General features: G+C 52.3%; 1 protein-coding gene across 1 annotated transcript in view; it reads right to left on the reverse strand.

Moving 5' to 3' along the window:
- The window catches only part of TLN2 (talin 2), a 254,331-nt gene extending 242,675 nt beyond the window's left edge, over nt 1–11,656 (reverse strand). Inside the window, 1 exon segment of the mRNA XM_060259753.1 lies at nt 11,582–11,656. The gene's annotated coding sequence lies outside the window, so the exon portion shown is untranslated.
- Between the last annotated feature and the right edge of the window lie 12,697 nt (nt 11,657–24,353).

Here is a 24,353-nt window from a genome sequence, read left to right on the forward strand (position 1 = left end):
ATGGGCCACTGGCCTCATCCAACAGGGCTTCTCTTATGTTCTTATGTGACACAGAGCGTTGGACTGGATGGGCCACTGGCCTGATCCAACAGGGCTTCTCTTATGTTCTTATGTGACACAGAGCGTTGGACTGGATGGGCCACTGGCCTGATCCAACAGGGCTTCTCTTATGTTCTTATGTGACACAGAGCGTTGGACTGGATGGGCCACTGGCCTGATCCAACATGGCTTCTCTTAGGTTCTTATGTGACACAGAGCGTTGGACTGGATGGGCCACTGGCCTGATCCAGCATGGCTTCTCTTATGTTCTAATGTGACACAGAGTGTTGGACTGGATGGGCCATTGGCCTGATCCAACAGGGCTTCTCTTATGTTCTTCTGTGACACAGAGTGTTGGACTGGATTGGCCATTGGCCTGATCCAACAGGGCTTCTCTTAGGTTCTTATGTGACACAGAGTGTTGGACTGGATGGGCCACTGGCCTGATCCAACATGGCTTCTCTTAGGTTCTTATGTGACACAGAGTGTTGGACTGGATGGGCCACTGGCCTGATCCAACATGGCTTCTCTTAGGTTCTTATGTGACACAGAATGTTGGACTGCATGGGCCATTGGCCTGATCCAACATGGCTTCTCTTAGGTTCTTATGTGACACAGAGTGTTGGACTGGATGGGCCACTGGCCTGATCCGACATGGCTTCTCTTAGGTTCTTCTGTGTGACACAGAGCGTTGGACTGGATGGGCCACTGGCCTGATCCAACATAGCTTCTCTTAGGTTCTTCTGTGTGACACAGAGCATTGGACTGGATGGGCCACTGGCCTGATCCAACATGGCTTCTCTTAGGTTCTTATGTGTGACACAGAGCGTTGGACTGGACTCTTTCATAAGAGAGCATCTTTAAACTTTTCTCTTACACACACCCAAACCCCAAAGCATCATTTCTTGAAAGAGCCCTTGCACTACTAAAAACATACTTTCCAGTTCAGTGGTGTAAATATCTGGCTGCAGCTTAAGGGAAACTTCCTTGTGTTACCTTTCCCCCGCTCCAAAATCCAATCAGGCCCAGCCCAAACCAAGAGCCACCTGTTTCAGATCCGGAAAGATCCAAGACGGAGCATGAAGGTCCTTTGCATGTGGAAAGGGGCCACAGATTACGGAGCCAGCAATCTCCCATCTGGCTAACATCCGCAGAACTCCAGGGGGCGAGATCAAGAGCCATTTGATCTTCCGATACCATCGCAGATGGAGCCCAGAGCGGTGATGTCAAGGCGGATCTACAAACTGAATTCTGGTCTCACCTCTGCCCGGAGCTCAGTCATTAGTTAAGTTAGTTAGTTTAGCAGTTAGTCCAGGCCCTCTGTGCCCAGCCTCCTCTGCAACGCAGAACTAATACAGCTGACCTACCTTGCAGGACTGTTGTGCAGGCGACACTCGGGAAAACACAAGTTCTCTTGTGCCCTCCTGACCGCCCCATCCAAGTAATTTTTCAAGAGGAGAAAGAACAAGGCCGTTCAAGCGAAGAAGACTGTCCTTGTTCTCTCTTGGTTGTTTCAATGTGCCACCATTATGCTGCTTAATACAGGTGCCCCCGGTTCGTGGCCTGTTAGCAACTGGGCTGTGAGTTGTATAATTATTGAATTATATAATTATTGCATTATATATTACAATGAAATAATATTATCTTCCACAAAACCGCTCCCTGATGCAAAACTGGTTGGGGACTGCTGGGTTACAGAAGATGAAGAAAGAAGAAGAAACTGGATTTATATTACACCCTATACTCTGAATCTCAGAGCGGCTCACAATCTCCTTTACCTCCCCCCCCCCCACAACAGAAACCCTGTGAGGTGGGTGGGGCCGAGAGGGCTCTCACAGCAGCTGCCGTTTCAAGGACAACACTGCAAGAGCTATGGCTGACTCAAGGCCATTCCAGCAGGTGCAAGTGGAGGAGTAGGGGATCAAACTCGGTTCCCCCAGATAAGAGAGCTATGGCTGACCCAAGGCCATTCCAGCAGCTGCAAGTGGAGGAGTGGGGAATCAAACTCGGTTCCCCCAGATAAGAGAGCTATGGCTGACCCAAGGCCATTCCAGCAGCTGCAAGTGGAGGAGTGGGGAATCAGACCCGGTTCTCCCAGATAAGAGTCCACACACTTAACCACTACACCAAACTGGCTCTCTATTAGAGCTATGGCTGACCCAAGACCATTCCAGCAGCTGCAAGTGAAGGAGTGGGGAATTAAACCTGGTTCTCCCAGATAAGAGTCCACACACTTAACCACTACACCAAACTGGTTCTTTATTACAGCTCTGGCTGACCCAAGGCCATTCCAGCAGATGCAAGTGGAGGAGTGGGGAATCAAACCCGGTTCTCCCAGATAAGAGTCTGCACACTTAACCGCTACACCAAAATGACTCTCAGTGGAAACAGGGGAAGGGAGCTTTTGACTGGTCAAGGAAGGGCAACAAAGAAAGCTCTGCTCCAGCTGTCCCCGAATGCTGTGCCAGTCTCGTTTATATACGAAATGGGTTGGTGCAGTGCAATGATCCAGGAGGATTCCTCTGCTGCTCAGGGGCCTTTGCACAAATCTCTCTTTCTCAAGTCTCAACCTCACTCCCCCCCCCACACAATATGGGGATGATGCAAGCCTACTCCGCAAGGTTGTTATGAGGACCGTGCAAGCAATCGACGTGCTCGGAAGAAGCTGCAGAAATGCTACGTTTGAATAAAACTTCCTGTACCCCCAGCTCCTGCATCAATCTACAAACTGCAGAATAGGGCTGCTAAGCCCCCAGTCTGGGCAGGGGTTCTCCCACCCGGGAGGTTCCCAACCCGCATTGGGAACCTCCCCCAATGTTGCCTGCGCTGGCCGCTCTAGGCATTTCTGGGAAAACTCTATGGTTTTTCTGGATGCTCTAGATATTCGGGAGGGAAAACTCTATGGGACCATAGAGTTTTCCCCTCCCAAAATGCTAGCGCATCCGGGAAAACCACAGAGTTTTCCCAGAAATGCCTACGGCAGCTGGTGCATGACGTCGCTGGTGAGATGATGTCACTTGCATTCTGCGCAAAACAAGTCCCTCACCAGAGGCTGGGGGGGGGGGCATGGCAACCCTACTGCAGAACCATTTTGGAGTGACAAATGACTCTCTGGATGTGGCCTAGGCCTCACAAACAGAAGCCAAAGGGGCAAACCGGCTGGACCGATCCAGACTGCGAGAGAGATGGAGATGTTTGTGCGCCTCTCCCAAGCGGTTGCACGTATCTGTGCAAACCTTCACAGGGTCTTATCGATTCTGGTACTAGGCATCTGGTTAGCCTGGGACACTCTGAGAACTCAAGAAGGAAACGGAGATATTTTTACATCTTACAGCCAAAATCTGGGGCATGAAACTCGCCTCTTTGTAGAGGTCACCACTGCAGCACAGAGAGGGAGCCGACCCGCCCGTGGGACACAGAACGGGGCCGTGAAAATTCTGCTCCCTTCCCAGATTTGGCTGCAGCCAGAAATGCCTCTTCCTGAAAACCCGAGATTATGCTTGTGTTTACTGAAAGCAGCCTTCGCTTGTTCATTACTCATTCAAAGATGCTCGGGTCTTGCTGATGGAGCAATTTGTTCACGCGAGCTATCAAAACTGTCAAGGTGCTTCTGCGTGACCTAGAAATCTGAAATAGGATACCAGCACAGTCCAAAGGACAGATCCCTCTCTCTCTCTCAATGGAGTGTGTGTGGGGGGGTGTTTCCAAGTGGACCCTCAAACTTGCAGACTACCCAAAAAAACTGAACTCTGGAACATGTGCAGTCCAAAAGAGCACATTTCTCCTTCAATACGAGGGGCATGAAACATACCCAGAAATTGCCGGGATCCTGCCGCACTTCCTGGAAAACTGGAATTCATGATGTATGTAGCCAAGAACATTTTTACATCCAACCGTTAAAGCCCAAGACAAAGTTTACTTCCTAGCAGAGGCAAGTTTCCCATTGTAACTGGAATATCTACAGCTCCTTCAGACCCAGAGTGGAGTTGCTCAGGGTGAGGGGTGGAGATCTTTTGGTAGTAGCCAAGAACGTCTCTGCTCAACTAACACAAGTTTTCTTCCATTTCATTTAAAAACCCTCTACCCTTCCCTCTTACCCAAATAATTTTGGAGCGGCTTCCTCCGCACCCATTCACTCAAAGGAGCCCCTTGAACGTTAAGGGCTGGCAACCAGCACAAGAAAGTGGCCCTATATCCTCTCCTACCAACAACAACACTTCACACAAGGTGGAATATATGTGGCTCTTTCACTCATATTGTGTGGCTCTCAAAGCTTCCCATCACCCTGTCAGCTGGCTTGGAGAAAGCATTTAAAGTTGAAAGTTGCTTTCTTTCAACCTCTCCCCTCCCTCCCTCCCTGTCTTTGTGGCTCTCAAACATCTGACATTCATGTCTCTCTTTGTGGCTCTCAAACATCTGATGTTTATTCTATGCGGCTCTTACAGTAAGCAAGTTTAGCCACCCCTGTTAAAGACGTCTTCTTTGTTTTCATTCATTTTCGTAGCAATGCATCCAGGAGGTGGCTGGTAAGTATTAAAAGGCAAGTGGCTGGTAAGTATTAAAAGGCAAAAAGGAGCGTGGCCGGTAACAGACTAACTGGAGAAAAAAGTGGATCCACTTGGCGTGGCCACCAGGTCTGTGCAAAAGGGAGCTATTGTAGTCCTTCTCCCTAGAAAGGGAACTCTGTTTAAACGGAGGGGCAAGGAACTCAGGGTGGGGTAACCCACACAGATGAAGTCTTACATTGCATAGTTCATTTGGCAATTTTAGCTGGATGCGATGCTGAAATCTCACCCCTTTGGCCACTGGAAATCTTTGCAGTCCCCCCCACTGTCTTCAGAGAGGATTACATCACACATTTTATTCCACCCCCTTTTCCAAATTGGTGTACACAGCACTTCCTTCCTCCAAGATGCCCTCAGCACAGCCCAATGAAGAAGGGCAGGCCACGAGGCAGGGACAGGAAACGGCATCCCCCCTCGCAAGCCCAAAAGCAGCAACTGGGGGGTCCAAGAAGATGTTTGAATGGAAAGAAGAAGATATTGGATTTATATCCCGCCCTCCACTCCGAAGAGTCTCAGAGCGGCTCACAATCTCCTTTCCCTTCCTCCCCCACAACAGACACCCTGTGAGGTAGATGAAGATATTGGATTTATATCCCGCCCTCCACTCCGAAGAGTCTCAGAGCGGCTCACAATCGCCTTTCCCTTCCTCCCCCACAACAGACACCCTGTGAGGTGGGTGGGGCTGGAGAGGCCTCTCACAGCAGCTGCCCTTTCAAGGACAACCTCTGCCAGAGCTATGGCTGACCCAAGGCCATGCCAGCAGGTGCAAGTGGAGGAGTGGGGAATCAAACCGGTTCTCCCAGATACGAGTCCGCACACTTAACCACTACACCAAACCAGCTGTCATTTCACTCCTGCCCTCCTCCCACAGACTCAAGGGGTGTTATGGGACCTAAACACAGGGCTTTTTTTGAGCCGGAACACACAGGAATGCAGTTCCGGCTGGCTTGGTGTCAGGGGGTGTGGCCTGATATGCAAAACAATGGTGATGTCAGTAGGTGTGGCCTACTACCTAAACGAGCTCCAACTGGGCTTTTTCTACACAAAAAGGCCTGCCTAAGCCTATCAGACAGGAAAATATACAAACTCACAGTTCAGGAGGGCTAGGAGCAACAAAGATTCAGAACGTTTGGGGAGACAAGAACAAAATCTCTTGATGCATTCCCTTCACTTTACATTTGCACTCGCCCGTCCTTCAGTTGCAAACCCGGTGAGGTCTGGATGGAAGCGCAAATTCCGCCCAAAGACTTTCAGAAGCCTCCAGCCACGGTATGAAATGGTACAGTCCTCTCTACGACCTCAAGCCTCTACCACCTCAATTCCGCCACAGGCAGAGGCCACAGTGCAAACAGGAAGTTAAGACGGAGGCCAGAAGATGACCCATCATATGAAGCTCCCTTATACTGAATCAGACCCTTGACCCATCAAAGTCAGTATCGTCTACTCAGACTGGCAGCGGCTCTCCAGGGTCTCAAGATGAGGTTTTCCACGCCTATTTGCCTGGACCCTTTTTAGTTGGAGATGCCGGGGACTGAACCTGGGACCTTCTGCTTCCCAAGCAGCTGCTCTACCACTGAGCCATCGGCCCTCCCCGTCCATCGCCCAGGTCCAGGGCTTTTTTTGTAGAAGAACTCCATTGCATATTAGGCCACACACCCCTAATGTAGCCAGTCCTCCTGAAGCTTACAGTACGCCCTGGAATAAGAGCCCTGTAAACTCTTGGAGGATTGGATACATCAGAGGGGTGTGGCTTAATAGGCAAAGGAGTTCCTGCTACAAAAAAAAAAAAAGCCCTGCCCAGGTCTAACTTCAATGTGATGTTGGCGAGGCCCAAGAACTCACCAGTGATGATGATGATATTGGATTTCTATCGCGCCCTCCACTCTGAATCTCAGAGTGGCTCACAATCTCCTATATCTTCTCCCCCACAACAGACACCTTGTGAGGTAGGTGGAGCTGAGAGAACTCTCCCAGAAGCTGTCCTTCCAAGGACAACCTCTGCCAGAGCTATGGCTGACCCAAGGCCATTCCAGCAGGTGCAAGTGGAGGAGTGGAGAATCAAACCTGGTTCTCCCAAATAAGAGTCTGCACACTTAGAGCTCTGGCTGACCCAAGTCCATTCCAGCAGGTGCAAGTGGAGTGGGGAATCAAACCCGGTTCTCCCAGATAAGACAGCTCTGGCTGACCCAAGGCCATCCAGCAGGTGCAAGTGGAGGAGTGGGGAATCAAACCTGGTTCTCCCAGATAAGAGTCTGCACACTTAGAGCTCTGGCAGACCCAAGGCCATTCCAGCAGGTGCAAGTGGAGGAGTGGGGAATCAAACCCGGTTCTCCCAGATAAGAGTCTGCACACTTAGAGCTCTGGCTGACCCAAGGCCATTCCAGCAGGTGCAAGTGGAGGAGTGGGGAATCAAACCTGGTTCTCCCAGATAAGAGTCTGCACACTTAGAGCTATGGCTCCCCCAAGGCCATTCCAGCAGCTGCAAGTGGAGGAGCGGGGAATCAATCCCGGTTCTCCCTGGTAAGAGTCCACACACTTAACCACTACACCAAACTGGCTCTGTGCAACTTGGGAAGGCCCCAACCCATCTGCGCGTCTGCCAACACGACCTGGTTGTGTGTGCCGTGCCACCACTTGGCACGCTTTGCAGCCTACATCCAACGTGCTGGTGTGAAGTTGCACAGGTGAGCCTTTTTTCACCTCCCCGTCATCCTGTTTAAATCGGAAGCACAGTGATGCTTCCCTGTGACGCTTCTGGCCCAGGGGGGACCACATCTCAGAAAGCCAGGATCCCATCTGGCGCTTGAAAAGCCCCCCCGCTTCAACTCAAATCTGTGGCTGAACAACTTCCCTTGAACTGTGCTGCACGTTGCCTGTGTGCTAAGTTATGACCTCAAGGGACAAGGAAAACAACTTGGATGTCAAGAGCGGCTTCCGCATCAGAAAAACCCACAGATGCAGCATTACGTCGCCCAAACAAAGATGCACATGTGCATGCCAGATGATCGCAGGAACTGCATAGCTCTTGTCACTGAAAAGGCAGCGGCCCTCCTTGTCTAGGTAAGCACTGCGCCATTAGGAGACTTCGGGCCATTTCAGATTCTCCAGCGATAAAGCCAGGAGACTGAAACACCGCTGCCTGTTTCAGCACTTTCTCCGACTGAGAAATTCAGCGGAGATTTTGCCCTTAGATCCGTCGCAAAGAAACCCAACCCTGTCTGAATTCCAACAGGAAACCGGGGCTGGCTTTCTGGCCGAGATAGCCACAATTGCAGCATACTGCAGGACAAGGACACAACCACAAATTAGGACGCAATGCAAATTATCTGTTTGCTCCATCAGACCCAAAGTCTGTCCCATCGTTCCCAACAGCAACGGGGCAGGCGCTCTAGGCACTCACAAATAGGGCAGGGATCTAAGAAACATTCCCGGCTGTTCATTTCCTCCGCTGCCTCCACACATGGAAGTTCCATTTCGGAATCGAGTCATTACAGCGAGCGTGAAGGAGTTACCTGCCTGCCAGGTTAACATCATGCAGTGATTTGCAAAGACACCAATTGGCAGGGAACTTTATTACCTTTCATGGCTATCCAGACCAAATGGCCAAGCCACACTGTTGTATCACGTAACCGCAATCAGTTTGCGCTCTTCAACAACAAACGGCATGTATGCCAGCCCGCGATACCTGATCCCCCTCGTCTGATGAAGCGTGCTTAGAGAGCACACGAAAGCTTACGTTCTCAATACAACTCGGTTGGTCTTAAAGGTGCCACTTGACTCCTGCTTTGTTCATCATGCAGTGATACAATCAAAGACAAAAAATCCCACACCTTTCGTTTGATTTGATCAGAACGCACAGTGGCCTAAAGCAGGGGTGGCCAAACTTGATTAACGTAAGAGCCACAAAGAATAAACTGATATCTGAGAGCCGCGATACATGAATGTTAGATGTTTGAGAGGCGAAAGATGGGAAGGAAAGAAGGGGTGTTAAGAAAGCAACTTTAACTTTAAATGCATTCTCCAAGTGGCTTGGAAAAGTGAGAAACGCCTACTCCAAACCAGCTGACGGTGCAGCGGGGGCTTTGAGAGCCACATGTGGCTCCCGAGCCACAGTTTGGTCACCCCTTGCCTAAAGTTTTCTTAACACAATGCGGTCTTTTGGATTGGATCCAATGCTTAATGATAATGGCAGATGCAGGAATCCATGGAGACAAAGAGAGCTGTGTTTCTCGAAAGCTTACTCTGCAATAAAATGTATTAATCTTAAAAGTGCTACTGGGCTCTTTACTATTTTGCAGCAACAGACTCACAAGCCTAACTCCTCCAGATAAGGAAACCAGAGAAGGCTTTTATAAACGCAGAATGAAGTATTTTGCATTGCCTCCAATTTCGCAATTTTAGTCAACGCTGCACAACGTTCACCCCGTCAGCCACAGAACACTTGCACAAAGCTGATACTGAATCAGACCCTTGGTCCATCAAGGTCAGTATTGTCTATTCAGACTGGCAGCAGCTCTCCAGGGTCTCAGGAAGAGGTCTTTCCCATCCTCTCCTGCCTGGTCCTTTTAGCTGGAGCTGCCAGGGATTGAACCGGGGACCTTCTTTCTATGAAGCAGACCCTTAACCTCTCTGAAAATCATCCACGACCGCCAAGTTGGCTCCTTTTCTCTGCCCAGCCCCTCAATTCCAACCCAGCCCTTCTGTGGCCAATCCCCGAGATTGGATATAGCCAGGCAACAGAACAAGGTGGTAGAGGCCTCTGCCGGTTCTGACTAAGCCACAGCTGCAACGCCACTGAGGATGTTCTCCGCAGCTGAGAACGAAACGTCTGGAAGGAAAACTTTCTCCAGTAGAACACGGCACTTGATCCTGAAAGACTCTACAAACCCTAATGATGTTACCAGCCGTGAAAACCTGAAATCTTTGACCACACTGGAATGTCAAAACTCAACAGGCAAAAGAGGCCCGTAGCTACAGTGGAGCCGGGGGGGGGGGGGGGAGGCCCATCCTTTCAAACCCCGTTCCAACTGTATGGCCCCTCCATTGGAGGGCCCCCAATCTGTGCTCTGTGCTCTCCTCCACTCTGAACAAGTAGCAGCCTTGCTGCTGGTCTTTTCGCTTTCTTCTCTCCCCTTCCCTAAAACAGCGTGCAGAGCAAAGGCTGGGGGGCAGGGGGTGTAGCTTGTGAAACTCAAGGCAGCTTACAGTGCGGAGAGCCCAGAGCCACCAAACCAGGTGCCCCTCGCACCACCCCCCCCACAACAAATCCTGCTGTGGGCCGCACCAAACATCAAATACTGGCTTCAGCCCTGGCGAAAGACCACGTCTCCTGGATCTCTTCCTGAGGAGCTACTTTTGTACTTGCAAGGAAACGCAGGGTCTCTTCCTCCCACGGGTCTGAAGAAGCATTGGAGCACGTGGCCCCTCCCCTCCCCCACATGCACACCTCTCCCCCACCATTCTGCACCTCCCCCTCCCCCTCCCAGCTGGCACCCTCTTCCGGCAAGGGAGGGGGTGACACCCCAAGGGGGGGCCCAAGTGTGACTCAAGCAATAAACCGGCTCTCCCCACCAAACCACCCACGCCTTCCCCTTCCCTGCCCCTCCTTCGGGGATCATCGAGGCCAGATCCAAGAATCCACGGCAATCATGGAGGCCAAATCCGAGAATCCACGGGAATCATCGAGGCCAGACTCGAGAATCCAGAGGGGCGCCGCCCGGCAGGTCAGCCGCTCAAGGTCGCCGCCCGCCTCCCCCCACTCCGGAGCCCAGCCCCCCTGGTTGCCAGACCGCCCGGGAGACCCTCTTTGCCCCATTCCCGCGTCCTCTGCAGGAGCCAACCCAGAGATGCCCGGGGGGGGGGGGAGAGCAAGGAGGAGGAGGACCCGGGGGCGCGCCGCCTTCACCGAAAACATGGCTCCCAGGGCCGCCGAGCTCGCCCGCCCCCCGCCCCAGCCTCTCTCCAAGCCCAGCAGCCGGGAAGGGCCGGGGCCAGCGCCGCACGTGGGAAACCCCGACACCCACCCACCCAGCCGTGCAGGAAGAAGGCGCGCCGCGGAGAGAACCTCCAGCCCAGCCGGAGAGGCTGCAAGGAACCCTGCCCGGGCAGGGGGTCGCGCCTGCAGAGGCAGGGTCGGGCTCTCTCCTGCGCGCACGGCCGGCACCCAGCTGCCCCGAACCAGAGCGCAAGAGCAAACCCGGCGCCAGGCAACCCATGCCGATGCCCCCTCCCCCCCGCTGCAAGCCCCCTCCCCCGCAGATGCTCCAGCCGCGCGGAGGCGCTTCCTTACCGGGCGAGGCGGGGACAGCCCAGCCGCCTCCCTTGCAGCCTTCCCCGGCTGCGCGCCTGGCTCGGCCCCCTTTGCAAGCGGCGGCTGCGCCCGCACCCCCCAGCCCCCAGCCCGGGGAGAGCAGGAAGCGCGTCATCACCCCGGGACCGGCCGGCCAGCCGCCCACCCCTCCCTCCCCCCTCCCCGCAGCGCCCCAGCTCCATGCCCTGCAAGCCTTACCGGCGCCGCTGGCGGGGGATCGGGCTCCTCTCCTTCCGAGGAAGCGTGCGCCTCCACCACTCCGCAGCCCAGCCCAAGGATGCCAACTTCCCCGCTCTGCTCCCGTGTGTCTCGCCGGCAGGCGAAGAAGGCCGAGCTCGGGCAGGTGGAGAAACTCCGCCCACCCCCTTCCCCGAGAGGGAGATAGCGCAGAAGTTGGCAACTGGGCTTCCCGGCGGGGCTGCTACCGCCCCCTGGCTCTGGGCTCCGAGAGGCGCGGGACCCAGGGCGACCTTTCCCTGCAAGCCCCGCGCCTCGCTCTTTGCCCGGCTGCCTGGAGGCGGGGGGGGGGGCGCGGGAGAGCGGTGTTTACGCACGGGGGGGGGCTTGGGGGGGCCGGGCTGGAGTGACCCGCGTTGGGGCAGGAGAACAGAAGAGCGCCCTCTCGGCGTCGGTTCAATGGAAAGCAGCAGCCGTGCTAGGAGGTTACCTGGCCGGCCCCGAGCCTCGATGCCCCCCTTGGGTGGGGAGAGCCCGGCTGCCCCTCTCCGCGCACCAGAAGCTTCCTTCGGGGAGAGGGGAGGGAAAACTGGGGCAAGAGCCCCACCTGCTGGCAGGTAGAGGAACAGACGCGAGGTAGTCCGGATGTGGGCAGGAGGAACTGAAGCCGGGTGCTGCTGACATCCAGAATAAGTGGGCATGTACGCGGGAATTTAGACCAGGGGTGGCCAAGCTGCGGCTCAGGAGCCACACGTGGCTCTTTCACACATATGGTGTGGCTCTCGAAGCCCCCACCGCCCCACTGGCCAGCTTGGAGAAGGCATTTCAGGGCTCTTTAAATCACTTATTTACAGCACCAGCTACAGCACCAACCCCAAATCAGACTTTAAATCACTTATTTACAGCACCAGCTACAGCACCAACCCCAAATCAGACTTTTCCTTGCAGCCACTGTGGCCGGACCTGCCTGTCCCGCATTGGTCTTGTCAGCCACCAGCGAGCCTGCAACAGACGTGGACTACTGCACCTTTCTTAAATCTTCGTTGGCGAAGTCAAGCCGAGAGAGAGAGAGAGAGATCACTTATCCAAGCCAAGCTAGCCAATGGCTTGGAAAATGCATTTAAATTTAAAGTTGTTTGCTTTCCACCTCACCTTTCCTTCCTTCCTTCCTTCCTTCCTTCCTTCCTTCCTTCCTTCCTTCCTTCCTTCCTTCGATGTCCATGTCTGGCAGCCCTCAAACACCTGACGTTCATGCCTTGTGGCTTACAAACATCTGACATTTATTCTATGTGACTCTTAAGTTAAGCAAGTTTAGTCACCCCGGCTTAGACCAAAGGCAGCCAAACTGCAGCTTGGGAGCTACATGTGACTTTTTCACATGTATTGTGTGGCTCTCAAAGTCTCCACCAGCCAGCTTGGAGAAGGCATTCGGCTCTTTATTAAATAACTTCTCCAAGGTAAGCCAGCCAGCAGCTTGAAGAATGCATGTAAAATAAAAGTTGCTTCTTTCCATCTCTCCCTCCCTCTTCCGTATCTTCCTTCCTTCCTAACATCTGATGTTTATTCTTTGTGGCTCTTACATTAAGCAAGTTTGGCCACCACTGTGATAGGCCTTTTCACTGCCTCCCAAACTGTAGGTAGCTTCATGTGTTTCTGTATCTCTTACCTGCGTGCCTGGATGGTTTCTCAGACATCCAGAAGAGCTGCCTGAGCATCTTCTTATTCTGTATCCAATGTCACCCATGTCACCTGCCTTTTTCTTTGTTTCTGTGGAAACAAAGGGCGGTCTGGGTGGATTCTCACTCTCCCCACATACCCACATGGGCAAGAGCCCCTTTCACAAGGCTCTCTGGTGGCTCGGCATAAGAATAGAAGAGAAGCCATGTTGGATCAGACCAATGGCCCATCCAGTCCAACACTCTGTGTCACACCGGCCAAAAAAACCAGGTGCCATCAGGAGGTCCACCAGTGGGACTAGAAGCCCTCCCACTGTGCCCCCCCAGACACCAAGAATACAGAGCATCACTTGCCCCGGACAGAAAGCCGCTGTGGCTAATAGCCACTGATGGATCTCTGGTCCATATGTTGATCCAATCCCCTCTTGAAGCTGGCAATAAGAACAAAAGAGAAGCCATGTTGGATCAGGCCAATGGCCCATCCAGTCCAACACTCTATATCACACAGTGGCCAAAAACTCCAGGTGCCATCAAAAAGTCCATTAGTGGGGCCAGGACACTAGAAGCCCTCCCACTGTGCCCCCCCCCCCCAAGCACCCAGAATACAGAGCATCACAGCCCCAGACAGAGAGTTCCAACAATACGCTGTGGCTAATAGCCACTGATGGACCTCTGCTCCATATGCTTACCCAATCCCCTCTTGAAGCTGTCTATGCTTGCAGCCGCCACCACCTCCTGTTACAGTGAATTCCCTCTCCAATGGCATCTCTGAGATAGGCCTCTGTGACCCTGAAGATTGCTACCTGAGATCAAGGGGGATCTGATCCCCACCCACATATCGATCCCCGGTCTGTTTCCGATGGCCCACCAAATGTCTTTTTGCAGTTATTTTCGTTTTCTTTTTTTACTAGATTTATACTGTGCCTTTCTTCTCAACAGGGGCCCAAATACAGCTGACATTCTCCTCCTCTCCTCCATTGTAGCCTCACAACAACCCTGTGAGGTGGACTACAGTGCGTGACTGGCCCAAAGTCACCCAGCAAACGTCCAGGGCAGAGTGGAGAATTCGAACTCGGGGTCTCCCAGACCGTGGTAGTTAGGAGTCTGGCAAAGAAAACTAATAGCCAGAGAGAAGGGTGATGCTGTTCCATGACTGACCAAGAAGAGAAGAAGAAAAATGTTGGATTTATACCCCGCCCTTCGCTAGCCAAAGGAGTCTCAGAGCGGCTTACAATCTCCTTTCCCTTCCCACAACAGACACCCTGTGAGGTAGGTGGGGCTGAGAGAGCTCTGACAGAAACTGCTCTTGAGCAGAACAGCCCTGAGAGAACTTGTGACTGACCCAAGCTTACATCAGGAGGTGCAAGTGGAGGAGTGGGGAATCAAACCTGGTTCTCCCAGATAAGAGTCCGCGCACTTCACCACGACACCAAACTGGCTGAGGGGTTCCCTCCAGGAACAGCAAGAAAATAAAAACAAATCTTTATTTTTTGTTTTCTGGTGGCCAGCACTGAGGAGGCACCGATCAGCTCAAGAGGCCGCTGATCACTCAAGATACAAGGCAAAGGCTTTGGAAATCTCCTATCACTCGCTTGGTAACGTCAAAGAAAGAAACGAGGCACTTAACTGCTGCTTCAAGCAATCAAACCATCTGATAGCGGAAGGGAGAAAGAGGAAGGCTTCGGCGTTTTTACCCTCCAAGGATTCAGGCCCTTAAAAGGGCATTCATATCTGCCAAACGATACCACTCATAAAACACTCTGCAAGAGGCACAGACAGCGGGGCCTCCGCTCACCTCCCACAACGGGGCCCTTTCTAGCCTGGTGGAAGAGAATACAGAGAACGTTAAGTGCTGATCCTGAGAATCTTTTTATCTCCTGGGCTTGGATCCAGCTATAACCACCCAGGAACCTGATGGCTCTTTACTAAACTCGCAGCCTTCTAGGGCCCGATTGTCCACGTAGCTGTGAGCACGGATAAAACGGAAAATGAGGTCATTCCAAATAACCGTATCTATGAAAAAATGTGATGCACTGCTATTTGAATTGATTTTGCTCTGCATCTCTGTTTATTTACTTTATGCAAGCAGTGAACTCTGCGCCCCACCTAATGTTTTGATTGAACTGTATATATTATTTATTTTCCAGTTTAACGATCCTTCTGATGGATGTATTATGGGGTTTTATCCCTTTTATTGTTGCTTATGCTATATCAATAGGAGCCCCGTGGCGCAGAGTGGTAAAGCTGCAGTACTGCAGTCGGAGCCCTCTGCTCATGACCTGAGTTCGATCCCGGCGGAAGCTGGTTCAGGTAGCCGGCTCCAGGATGACAGCCTTCCATCCTTCCGAGGTGGGTAAAATGAGTCCCCAGCTTGCTGGGGGGGAAAGCGGAGATGACTGGAGAAGGCAATGGCAAACCACCCCGTCAAAAGTCTGCCATGAAAGCAACGTCACCCCAGAATCGGAAACGACTGGTGCTTGCACAGGGGACTACCCTGACCTTTTTATGTTATATTGAAGGTTCTCATTTGTATCCTTTTTTATATTCAATAAAAACTTGGTTCTTTGGAGGGGGAAAACAGTTTGCCAGGGTTTCGTTTTCATGGCGGTCATAAAAACAAGAGGGCGGGTTGTTTTATTTATGTGACCATTGCTATTCTATATGATTCAGGAGTAGGAGGGGGCGGAATCTTCCTTAACAGATCCTGGTTGGGAAACTCCTGGAGATTTTGGGATAGTGCCTGGGGAGGCCAGGGAACTTAGCAGGGGACAAGGCCACGGAGTCCCCCCTCCAAAGCAGCCATTTCCTCCAGGGTAACTGAGCTCTGTAGTCTGGATAGGAGCTGTAGTTTCAGGGGATCCTCAGGTCTGGCCTCCCCAGCCGCCATTTTGTTAGCCTGTCACTTTCAAAGAAACTGTTTGAATGATTACAAGTCTCTGTCTCCAGAGCTAGGGTTGCCAATCCCCAGGTGGGGCAGGGGATCCTCCGGTTTGGAGACCCTCCCCCCGCTTCAGGGTCATCAGAAAGCAGAGGGAGAGAGGGAAATATCTGCTGGGCACTCCATTGTTCTCCATAGAGACTGATTAAAGGTAAAGGTAGTCCCCTGTGCAAGCACCAGTCGTTTCTGACTCTGGGGTGACGTTGCTTTCACAGCATTTTCATGGCAGACTTTTGACGGGGTGGTTTGCCCTTGCCTTCCCCAGTCATCTACACTTCCCCCCCCCCACCCTGCAAGCTGGGGACTCCTTTGACCGACCTCGGAAGGATGGAAGGCTGAGTCGACCTCGAGCTGCCTACCTGAACCAGCTGGAATCGAACTCAGGTTGTGAGCAGATGACTTCGACTGCAGTACCACAGCGTGACCACTCTGCACCACAGGGCTCTTGAGACTGATTACATAAGGTATAATTGAGAATTGATCTGTGGGTATCTGGGGCTCTGAGAGGGCTGTTTTTTGAGGTAAAGGCACCACATTTGCAGCATAGTATCTGGAGCCTCTCCTCAAAACACCCTCCAAGTTTCAAATGGATTGGACCAGGGGGTCCAATTCTAGGAGTCCCAAAAGCGGTGCCTCTCTCCGTTATTTCCAATGGAGGAAAGGTATTTAAAAGGCCTGCAGTCCCTTCAAATGTGATGGCCAGAACTCTCTTTGGAGATCAATTCTGCTTGTCACACCCTTGCTCCTGGCTCCACCCCCAATGTCTCCTGGCTCCACCCCCAAAGACCCCAGATATTTCTTGAATTGGACTTGGCAACTCTTCTCCAGACTCGCTTGCCTCCGCTTGGGGAACTGACCGCATCTGTGCCTCTTTCTTTTGTCCCGGGGTTTTGATCGCCTCTTTCCCCATCACAGGTCCAACATTTGGGTGGCAGCTCCCTTGCCCTGGGGTGCGCTGAAGCAACAAAACGCAGCCCTGAAACGTGTTTAGGTGGCTCTCGACCGCAGACTCTCTCTGGCCGCTTCGGAAGGGAAGAGCCTCGCAAACACGTTCCCCCTCTTGGAGGGCGGCCAGAGACTAATTGGCCTTGCTAGCAAAATTCGTTATTAGACGTCTTCTTGTATTTGTAAGTTGAATAAACGGAGAACATCTGCTGGCAAGACGGCTGGCGTCGAACCCTCGCATCGGACCCTTTTTAATTTTTTTTTTTGCATAAGCCTTTGAAATTCCATTTAAAATCAATATTTATTTGCGCTTCAGTACCGCTTGGAAGAGACAGAATCGCACTTGAGGGCTCTGAGATATTTAATTTGCTCCGGTGGGGAACCAACCCAAACAAAATATTTTTTTAAGCCGGGGAAAGAGACCCCTGTGCTGTCAGACAGACACAATTCGTCTCAAGGACCGTCTACAACAAGCGCTATTGGAAAGAGGTGAGCCCCTGGGTTCTTATCCGCTATGGAAGAGCTAACAATTATGGGGCGGGGGGTGAGGTTTAAGCTGTGGGATTCGGCCATGACTGACTGCACCTTCGTGTCTTCGATTGTGTCTGTTGGAACTGAATGACACTAGCAATGGGTGGAAGATCCTCCGTTTCCACAAGGGCTCTGCCTCGGTACAGACCAGGGGTGGCCAAACTGTGGCTCTTTCACACATATTGTGCGGCTCTCAAAGCCCCCTCCCACCACCGCCTCATTAGCCAGCTTGGAGAAGGCATTTAAAGTTGCTTTCTTTCCACCTCTCCTCCCTTCCCCTCCTCTATCTATTTGTTTTCCTTCCTTCCTTCCTTCCTTCCTTCCTTCCTTCCTTCCTTCCTTCCTTCCTTCCTTCCTTCCTTCCTTCCTTCCTTCCTTCCTTCCTTCCTTCCTCCCTTCCTCGCAGCTCTCAAACATCTGACGTTTGTTCTATGTGGCTCTTACGTTAAGCAAGTTTGGCCACCCCTGGTACAGACTTGGGCTCTTCTCTGGGCCCTACCCGCATTCCTTCGCAGCTGACTGCCTTTAGCTAAGGCCTCACAGAATTCTTACCAGCTTGTCCTGTGATCCAGCCCACGTTGGGTTTCTGGCATGAGCAGAACCAATTCTTAGGAGAAAACAAATCCCTGTGTGGCTTTTGGGCCATCCTTAGTGCAAGAGGCTGGAATGGAATTGCAAAGGGGGGCTTGTTAGCTAATCGGAACCTGCTGCGTTCTCCCCAGGTCTGTCTCCTCATCAGGACCAAGCTGCCAAACTGGCATAATTCCCCCCACCTTTGCAGACAACCCTTCGTCTTCCTCTCAGTAGGAAGGAAAGGAAAGGTTCCCTGTGCAAGCACCACTCGTTTCCGACTCTGGGGTGACGCTTTTACATTTTCACGGCAGACTTTTTACGGGGTGCTTTGCCATTGCCTTCCCCAGTCCTCTACGCTTCCCCCCCAGCAATCTGGGGACTCATTTTACCGACCTCAAAAGGATGGAAAGCTGAGTCAACCTCGAGCCGGCTACCTGAACCCAGCTTCCACCGGGATCGAACTCAGGTCATGAGCAGAGCTTAGGACTGCAGTACTGCAGCTTTACCCCGCTGCGCCTCTCAGTAGACATAATGGCTAATAACTGGGATAGAGAAGGCAGAGAAAGAAGCCCTTTTCTCCCTTTCTCACAATATGAGAACTGGTGGGCACTCCGTGAAATTGCTGAGCAGTCGGATTAGAACGGATAAAAGGAAGTCCTTCTTCACCCAAAGGGGGATTAACACGTGGAATTCCCTGCCACAGGAGGCGGTGGCGGCTACAAGCATAGCCTGCTTCAAGAGGAGATTGGATAAGCATCTGGAGCAGAGGTCCATCAGTGGCTCTTAGCCACAGTGTATTGTTGGAACTCTCTGTCTGGGGCAAGTCTCCGTGTCTGCAGGGCCCTTTCCGCACTTTGTGGAGCTGACGGTGCTTCAGGCCTTCGGCATCTGTGGCAGGGCCCCTCCGCTCCTCTCTGGAGAGTGCTCTGCCGTGTCACCTTTGAGAAATCAGCTCCTAGCCCTGAGGAGGGGAAGGATAGTCATCCGGCCCAGCTATGGATCATTTCACTTCAAGGCAGGAGAACCGTCCTTTCTGAGGTGCCTCCCTGCATTTTCCAGCAGTCGGTTTGATGGCAGCTTCCCATTAGTTTCGGATCGGAAGGCATCAGCAAGAGAAAGACTGCTTCCCGCCGTAGCCCGTTTGCCCTTTGCATTGAAGGGATGCAGGAGGAGCTGAGAGGAGATGGGTGGGTGGTGGTTCACTGGCCAGTTTTGTAGCACAGTCCTAGACAGAGCGATTGCAGTCTAAGCCCGTTGTTACTAAGCCCCGCGGGGCAGAGCGGTAAAGCTGCCGTGCTGCAGTCCGAGCTCTCTGCTCATGACTTGAGTTGGATCCCCGGTGGAAGCTGGGTTCAGGTAGCCGGCTCCAGGTTGACTCAGCCTTCCATCCTTCCGAGGTCGGTCAAAGAGCCAGTTTGGGGTAGTGGTTAAGTGCGCGGACTCTTATGTGGGAGAATTGGGTTTGATTCCCCGCTTCTCCACTTGCAACTGCTGGAATGGCCCTGGGTCAGCCATAGCTCTGGCAGAGGTTGTCCTTGAAAAGACAACTGCTGTGAGAGCCCTCTCCAGCCCCACCCACCTCACAGGGTGTCTGTTGTGGGGGAGGAAGGGAAAGGAGATTGCAGGCTGCTCTGAGAGTCTGTCCTTGAAAGGGCAGCTGCTGTGAGAGCCCTCTCAGCCCCACCCACCTCACAGGGTGTCTGTTGTGGGGGAGGAAGGTAAAAGAGATTGTGAGCTGCTCTGAGGCTCTTGGGAGTGGAGGCCGGGATATAAATCCAATATCATCATCTTCTTCTTCTAAAAGGAGTCCCCAGCTTGCTGGGGGGAAAGTGGAGATGACTGGGGAAGGCAATGGCAAACCACCCCGTAAAGAAGTCTGTGACGTCACCCCAGAGTCAGAAACGACTGGTGCCTGCACAGGGGACTACCTTGACCTTTCTAAGCCCATTGTGGGCATAGCTTGCAGAGCAAACCTACCTCCTCCGTCTTTCGCATCGTTTTGCAAATAAATTGTCCCCTGGCTGAAGCACAAAAATGTCTTAGAACATATGAACATATGAAGCTGCCTTATACTGAATCAGACCCTTGGTCCATCAAAGTCAGTATTGTCTTCTCAGACTGGCAGCGGCTCTCTAGGGTCTTGATTTTGTTATGCTGTTTTTCACCATTTAATCCATCTCTTCCCTTCTTTCTTCATTGTCTCTTGTTGCTTGCTGGAATTTACATTAAGAAAAACCCATCTTTGGTAAAGCAATTCTTCAGGTTTTGCTGTCTTTCCAAATAGCTGGCCGCTCAGCTGCTGCGTTCTGGGCTTCATTAAGGGGGGGAATTGTGGTCACAGAGCTCCTGTTCTGGTGGACAGAGCAGATTCTAGATCTGGGGCGACCAAACTGTGCCTCAGAAACCACATATGTCTCTTTTACAGATATTCTTTGGCTTTGGAAGCACCCCACCCCATTGGCCAGCTTTAAATCACTTCTCCAAGCCAAGCCAGCCAGCAGCTTGGAGAATGCATTTAAAGTTGCTTTCTTTCCACCTCTACTTCCCCCCTCATCCCATCTATTTGCCTTCCTTTTGCCAGTTTGGTGTAGTGGTTAAGTGTGTGGACTCTTATCTGGGAGAACCAGCTTTGATTCCCCACTCCTCCACTTGCAGCTGCTGGAATGGCCTTCGGTCAGCCATAGCTATCGCAGGAGTTGTCCTTAAAAGGGCAGCTGCTGTGAGAGCCCTCTCAGCCCCACCCAACTCACAGGGTGCCTGTTGTGGGGGGAGAAGATAAAGGAGATTGTAAGCCGCTCTGAGTCTCGTGACTCAGAGAAGGGCAGGGTATAAATCTGCAGTCTTCCTTCCTTCCAGTTTGGTGTAGTGGTGAAGTGCGTGGATTCTTATTTGGGAGAACTGGGTTTGATTCCCCACTCCTCCACTTGCAGCTGCTGGAATGGCCTTGGGTCAGCCAGAGCTCTCTTATTTGGGAGAACTGGGTTTGATTCCCCACTCCTCCACTTGCAGCTGCTGGAATGGCCTTGGGTTAGCCATAGCTCTCTTATTCCGGGAGAACTGGGTTTGATTCCCCACTCCGCCACTTGCAGCTGCTGGAATGGCCTTGGGTCAGCCATAGCTCTCTTATCTGGGAGAACTGGGTTTGATTCCCCACTCCTCCACTTGCAGCTGCTGGAATGGCCTTGGGTTAGCCATAGCTCTCTTATCTGGGAGAACTGGGTTTGATTCCCCACTCCTCCACTTGCAGCTGCTGGAATGGCCTTGGGTCAGCCATAGCTCTCTTATCTGGGAGAACTGGGTTTGATTCCCCACTCCTCCACTTGCAGCTGCTGGAATGGCCTTGGGTCAGCCATAGCTCTCTTATCTGGGAGAACTGGGTTTGATTCCCCACTCCTCCACTTGCAGCTGCTGGAATGGCCTTGGGTCAGCCATAGCTTTCTTATCTGGGAGAACTGGGTTTGATTCCCCACTCCTCCACTTGCAGCTGCTGGAACGGCCTTGGGTCAGCCATAGCTCTCTTATCTGGGAGAACTGGGTTTGATTCCCCACTCCTCCACTTGCAGCTGCTGGAACGGCCTTGGGTCAGCCATAGCTCTCTTATCTGGGAGAACTGGGTTTGATTCCCCACTCCTCCACTTGCAGCTGCTGGAACGGCCTTGGGTCAGCCATAGCTCTCTTATCTGGGAGAACTGGGTTTGATTCCCCACTCCTCCACTTGCAGCTGCTGGAGTGGCCTTGGGTTAGCCATAGCTCTCTTATCTGGGAGAACTGGGTTTGATTCCCCACTCCTCCACTTGCAGCTGCTGGAGTGGCCTTGGGTTAGCCATAGCTCTCTTATCTGGGAGAACTGGGTTTGATTCCCCACTCCGCCACTTGCAGCTGCTGGAATGGTCTTGGGTCAGCCATAGCTCTCTTATCTGGGAGAACCTGGTTTATTTCCCCACTCCTCCACTTGCAGCTGCTGAAATGGCCTTGGGTCAGCCATAGCTCTCCTATCTGGGAAAACCAGGTTTGATTCCCCACTCCTCCACTTGCAGCTGCTGGAATGGTCTTGGGTCAGCCATAGCTCTCTTATCTGGGAGAACCTGGTTTATTTCCCCACTCCTCCACTTGCAGCTGCTGAAATGGCCTTGGGTCAGCCATAGCTCTCCTATCTGGGAAAACCAGGTTTGATTCCGCACTCCTCCACTTGCACCTGCTGGAATGGCCTTGGGTCAGCCAGAGCTCTCTTATTTGGGAGAACTGGGTTTGATTCCCCACTCCTCCACTTGCAGCTGCTGGAATGGCCTTGGGTCAGCCATAGCTCTCTTATCTGGGAGAACCAGATTTGATTCCCCACTCCTCCACTTGCAGCTGCTGGAATGGCCTTGGGTCAGCCAGAGCTCTCTTATTTGGGAGAACTGGGTTTGATTCCCCACTCCTCCACTTGCAGCTGCTGGAATGGCCTTGGGTCAGCCATAGCTCTCTTATCTGGGAGAACTGGGTTTGATTCCCCACTCCTTCACTTGCAGCTGCTGGAATCATCATCATCTTCTTCTCCTCCTCCTTTCTTCCTCCTTCCCTCTCTTCCTTGTGGATCTCAAACATCTGTCATTTATTCTGTGTCGCTTTTACATTAAGCAAGTTTGGCCACCCCTGTTCCATATAAACTAGCAATGCCTTGACATGTTAGGCAGCCCGATCTTCATCCTGTAGGTACCGGAATGTATGCCCACAAAAATCCACTGGGGAGTTCTCCTGCGCAAGGTGGTTCCCATATCATATCAACAGGGCTTGTGCGGGGCCACTCCACGTGGACCCTGCCCCAACTCGATCAAACATAGATTCTCCAGGCTGCTTCCCAAACGGACAAATCCGTTTTTCAGAACAGATGGGGGGGGGACTGATGACCACATAGGAAGGCTATTCCAGCTGTTGGCAGCTGGCACGGCAGAGGCCTTGGTGATCTCTTGTGGGGAGGCTTCTGAGAACCAGTGGAGGAGAGTTTGATTTCTCAGCGGAGAGGGGGGAATGAAGCACTGATATACGAGTTAACCAGGTTTTTTATATGCCTCTGATGTGCCCCCCCCCAGCCAACACTGCCGGTTGCTGAGAAATGACACCGTCCAGGGGTCCACTCCACCTCCTGCCTCCGCCGGCTGCAAGGAATCCTCTTCCCTTGGCTGCGACTCGACTATTGTTCTTTCGGTCACGGAGCTGGCATTTTTGGACAGCCACCCAGACCACACATTCTTCCACGTCCCTGATCGGATGCCGATAATAAATCCATTTTCTAGGCCTCGCATCTTCTCTTTGGCAGCTTCCTAACGGCTGGAGTTTTGCTATCCCGAGGGCGGGGGTGTGGAGGGCAGAGGAATGAGGTCACCTCCGTTTCTGCATTGGGAGGTGAGACCTTAGAAAAGCATTTGAAAAGAAGAAGATGATATTGGATTCATATCCTGCCCTATACTCTGATTCTCAGAGTCTCAGAGCGGCTCACAATCTCCTTTATCTTCTCCTCCCACAACAGACACACTGTGAAGTAGGTGGGGCTGAGAGAGCGCTTACAGCAGCTGCCCTTTCAAGGACAACTACGAAAGCTATGGCTGACCCTAGGCCATTCCAGCTGCAAGTAGAGGAGTGGGGAATCAAATCCGGTTCTCCCAGGTAAGAGTCCACATACTTAACCACTACACCAAACTGGAAGAGGTGATTTGGGGAACGGGCCACGAGCCTCTGTAGGTTTTTCCTCTTCTTCACACCTTGCCGTGGCAATGTCATTGCAGCCTGCAAAGTGTACAAGTGTGTGTGTGTGTGTCTTAGGGATGGTGGAAAGGAAAGGTCCCCTGTGCAAACACCAGTCATTTCCAACTCTGGGGTGACGTTGCTTTCACAACGTTTTCACGGCAGCCTTTTTACGGGGTGGTTTGCCATTGCCTTCCCCAGTCATCTACGCTTTCTCCCCAGCAAGCTGGGGACTCATTTTACCGACCTCAGAAGGAGGGAAGGAAAGGAAAGGTCCCCTGTGCAAGCACCAGTCATTTCCAACTCTGGGGTGACGTTGCTTTCACAACGTCAGACTTTTTACGGGGTGGTTTGCCATTGCCTTCCCCAGTCATCTACACTTTTCCCCCAGCAAGCTGGGGACTCATTTGACTGACCTCAGAAGGATGGAAGGCTCAGTCAACCTGGAGCCAGCTACCTGAAAACCCAGCTTCCGCCGGTGATTGAACTCAAGTCGTGAGCAGAGCTTAGAACTGCAGCCTTAACCCTCTGTGCCACGGGGCTCTTTGGGGATGGTGGGGGAGATATTAATGGGTTGGACAACATGGGCAGAATTGCATTAGAATTCCAGCCAGACAGTCATTAAAGAGGAAAGAGCTACAATTGCTCCAGGGCCCTCCCCAAACAAAAATGTTAGGAATGCTCCCTAGATCCTAAAGACTGCAGGGCTTTGCAGACAACTCTGTACAGTCTCTTGAAACAGGCAGACTCTCCGAGAAGTTAGAGAAGAAGAAGAAGGAGATGAAGATGAAAAAGACAATGAAGATGATGATGAAGATGAAGAAGGAAGATGAAAAAGAGAATGAAGATGAAGAAGATGATGATGAAGAAGATGA

This window comes from Heteronotia binoei, chromosome 19 (genome assembly GCF_032191835.1).
Source record: "Heteronotia binoei isolate CCM8104 ecotype False Entrance Well chromosome 19, APGP_CSIRO_Hbin_v1, whole genome shotgun sequence".
In the NCBI taxonomy this organism is placed as follows: Eukaryota; Metazoa; Chordata; class Lepidosauria; order Squamata; family Gekkonidae; genus Heteronotia; species Heteronotia binoei.